Source organism: Perna viridis, chromosome 2 (genome assembly GCF_037379345.1).
Source record: "Perna viridis isolate PV_CMFRI_1.1 ecotype Kerala chromosome 2, ASM3737934v1, whole genome shotgun sequence".
Classification (NCBI taxonomy): Eukaryota; Metazoa; Mollusca; class Bivalvia; order Mytilida; family Mytilidae; genus Perna; species Perna viridis.
This window is the reverse complement of record NC_142446.1, coordinates 42,099,923-42,104,274: the sequence shown is the minus strand read 5'-3', so window position 1 is coordinate 42,104,274 and position 4,352 is coordinate 42,099,923. Positions and strand designations below refer to the sequence as shown.

Genomic DNA, 4,352 nt, shown 5'->3' with positions numbered 1-4,352 from the left:
AAAACTGGTTGTTTATGTGAAGCCTTTCTATGTCACGTCGTAAAATTTCGGCGGCTTTATCCAGAATTTGTTTATCATTATCTGCGCCGGATACTTCCAATTCATTGGTCATTTGTGAAAACCGAAGCTCAAATTTCAGTTCATTAGCAGCTTCAATAGAATCTACAACATAAATGTCACTACTGTAAACATGTTTGACCCTGTTGAGACTGTATTACGATAGAACCCAAAAATTCTTTAGCAGTCGGTTTTTTTATTTAAGATATCCGACCCATAATAAAAACTTCCGGTCAATTTTCCGAAGTTTACCGAGGTGTCTTATTTCTTTTAACCTCGGTAATTTTCGTAAAGTAAACGAAAGTACACTTAATTTTTATTCAATTTTTAAGAATGAAATAAAATACTTTGAAATTGTATATTTTCAGTAAAAATATAGTATAATCCCTTTTTCTTTAAAAAATATTGCATGTTATTTTACGAATCGGAAATAAAAATTGCAATTCATTGCATAACAACAACAAAACAGCATGGCTGACTCGGTCGTCTGCCGGGATAGACGTGGGCGATTTTCTAAGCCCTCCAGCACTGACAGTGAACTAGACAGTCGAATCTTCACCAAGAACATAGAAATTGACCATAATTATGGTATAGGTCATATTTGCATGTCGGGGGTAACGGCTTGTGAGGCGTGTTGTCCCGGAATTGACAAACTTCTGCGAAGTTCCAAGATAAACACTACTACGTCCCGGCATTCGGGCAGACGATTGATTGAATGGGGCACACCTCTAGACAACCTGCAGTCTTGTAGACAGTGTTTGCTTGACCCGCTTATTCTTAGCCACAAAACAGTGAAGGCAGAAATGAAATGTGGACTCGGTGGCTACCTGTATGTGCAATGTATGGCTTGTAACGAGTTAAACCGAGTTGCATATGGTACAACGCACAAAGACAACAAAAGTCCCAAGGAGATGCCAAGTGTACATTTAAAACTTTTATATGTTCGTAAAGGAGAAGATGGTCTTCTTGATGTTCTTATGTCAAAGAACATTTTTGGAAAACCAAGGGTTTCAAATGATAGAAAATTAATGTCGTCTGTGGTACAACAATTATGCAAGTTTTTTGCAGAATTGTCCCAGTTCAAACTTTAATTCTGCATACTTTTTGTACAAATATAGACCAAATGAAAGACATCTTTTTGAACAATTTCTATTACATGTATTTCAAATTATATGTAAAAATTAATTATTTAAAATTGAAGTCACACCATAACTTTTAAATCGAAAAGCATTAAAATCACTGGTCCTTTGCCAAAATTCTGTTTTGTGCTTTGTTGCAATTTTACGTCACTGTCATGTACCCGATACTTATCAAAGGACAATTTCAGACATAGTAAATATGATCTAATATCAACATATCAGCTATAGAAGTATGCAAAAATGAGGTACGGCAAATGTATTCAATCCCCAGATTGACTACACTCAATCAAGCATCCTTAAATAGTACAATATATATCTTCTGTTCACAGACATTCCAAAAGAATGGGCTTTCCCCAGGCAGCTATACAGTTTCATATAACTTAAAGAAAGATATTGAAAGAGAAAAGCGTCAAGGAAAGTCCATATTACCAGAACAGAAATTACGCCGCCTAAAATTAAAGGAAGAAAGATCAACTTCCAAAGGAGCCTGTGAGGCGTCAGAGGGTGCAAGCTATGAGTCCGGTATGCACAACAGTTAGACCAATCCTAAGATGAAGGTTTATGATCTGTTTAGATTCTTGTCACATATTAACTTTGTATACCTGTTGTAGCAAGTTGAAATTATCTACAATGGAAAACCCATTGGTACATTTATGTAAAACGCAGAGGTACATTTATAGGTGAAATTTGCCCTGTTTTGTGAAAATTGATATTTGAGTCCAGTCAAAGTTTTACTTGCTGTTGTTGAAGATGAATTGCCTATATACTCAAATAAGGGTCAAAATAAGTGAATTGTGAATATAACCAAATTTCTTGAATTTTGTGAATTACTATCAACATTTTAACATAAAATTAAGCTCTCTTCGTCAACTGCATAGACTCAAACAGACGTGCATCTGCATGGTTGTTTCTTTTCAGAGATAAGTCTAACAGAACAGGCAGATAACATTGAAATGATTCCTGATGCTATTCCAAAGCCAGCATATACTTCAGTACCACCTTTGGCTAATCCAAATTTTGTTCTAATAGATTTAGAAACTACAGACTTGAGTAAGTGATAGTACTTTTCAGGTACCAAATCAGGTCTACACTGAAAAAAATAAGTTTTACAATTATGCAATTTGTAAAATTCTTGTCCTTATACGCTAACATTTACAATAAACAATGATAGATGTCATGTTTGATGAAATTAGCTTTATGTCTGTTTTCAAAGAAATAAGAGGTCTTGAAATATGAGGATGTTTTACTTACTGAAATGCCTACATTAAGCTAGATTTTTTGTTACATTTTGAATCCAATTATACATTTATATACCAAATATCTAAACCATTCATACCATGCATATGGGACCGCTTCGGTGGTAGCATGCTCACCATAAGTGTAACAATTTGTAAGATTGATCACACTAAAGACTTTAAAGTTGGTAGATACTGCTATCTACATGTTAGTCAAAACAATACATGTAGGAGAAAGAATGAATATTTGTTGGCTACAAGTCAAAGCTAGCACAATAAAGATATGATTCGGTATGTTAGACTATTTCAAAGTATAGTCTGTTTATTCAAACATACATTCTTAACAGATCTGCTAAAGAACGATCAATAAAGGTCATTTATATATATGCAAGACTGGGCAAGGAGAATATGCATGAAATTATTCAAAATGTATTCCAATTTATTTTCTGACAGTCAGAAGAAATATATTTCCACACATTGTGCAGATTGCAGCAAAAGAACACAGAACACAGATTAATTTCAGTAGATATGTGTCTCCTGAAATGCCAATGTCCGATGAAGCTGAACAAGTAACTGGGATTGTTAAGGATGGACAAAAATTTTTTTTAAAAGGGATAGAACTTGATTTTGTTAATATTAGGGCTGTCATACCAGATTTTTTTCTTTGGTTCAAAAAGTTCAATAATGTTTTACTTGTAGCACATAATGGGAGAAGTTTCGATTTTGGAGTTTTGTCAGCAGCTGTTTATAATTGTAGAATGTTTGATAATTTTACAGAAGCTGTAGTAGGACTTGTAGACTCATTAGCTTTATTTAGATCACAATTTCAAAAAATAGGAAAATAGTCAACCTTATCTAGCACAACATTTTTGTAAGGAAATCTATAATGCACATAATGCTGAAGATGATGTAAAGATGCTTGACAAAATACTTACTGCAGCAAATATAACCTCTGAACAACTGTTTAAGTACTCATATCAAACAAATAGTCATCTGATACAGGAAAACTTCATCAGGGCAAAATCTAAGAACTTGCCAAGTTTTCATCCCCTTATTGCTAGTGGTGTAATGAAAATGACAACAGCAGAGAACATGGCTGGGTCAGGTTTAAGTTGTGTACATTTAAAACTTATATATGTTCGTAAAGGAGAAGATGGGCTTCTTGATGTTCTTATGTCAAAGAACATTTTTGGAAAACCAAGGGTTTCAAATGATAAAAAATTAATGTCGTCTGTGGTACAAAAATTATGCAAGTTTTTTGCAGAATTGTGTTAAAGTGTTCATTAGCTCATTTGAGCCATAGTTCTGTATGTGTCATTTAGAACTTATGTATCCCATGCTTTGAAGCAGTGTGTGTATAGTGAAAACGGTGACCCATTTTTCCCCCATGCAATTACTTTGCGTGTGGTTAACCCATTGTTATGAAATTTGGATATTATTTTACTATTGACTAAACGAAGGTTCCTACTACTTTGTTAAATGTTTGGTCTATTTTCAACATTTTTTTAACTGATTCCTCATAAAAAGTCCTGATTGTGTTTTTTCAGTCAGATTTCTGATATCTCATTCAGTTTTTGAGTTATAAAGGGTAAAAGAGGCTCCATCCCAAAAAATTGACTCTTATTTTTGGTCTGATTTTGAAATATTTTGATTGAATTTAAAATTTTGTGCATATAGTGTCCAAACCTGTTGTTGTGTCCATAATGAATTGTAAGTACCTATGATTAAATGTGCCAAAAACTAATATTGTGTTTGCACTCTCAAGTGTTCAGGATTTGACCACTGCAGTTGTATCATGCTGCACTCTCTGAAGCTTTTTATTCTTATTTGATGACATGATCAGCTATAGCTATAATTGTTTTGAAGGACTTCAATTACCTAAGCATGTTGATTAAATCATTTATTGCAATTGAGCAATTAG

General features: G+C 33.6%; 1 pseudogene; it reads left to right on the top strand.

The window, feature by feature from the left end:
• The first annotated feature begins 527 nt into the window (after positions 1–527).
• On the top strand, positions 528–3,795 carry LOC148625138 (uncharacterized; annotated as a pseudogene).
• Positions 3,796–4,352: the final 557 nt, after the last annotated feature.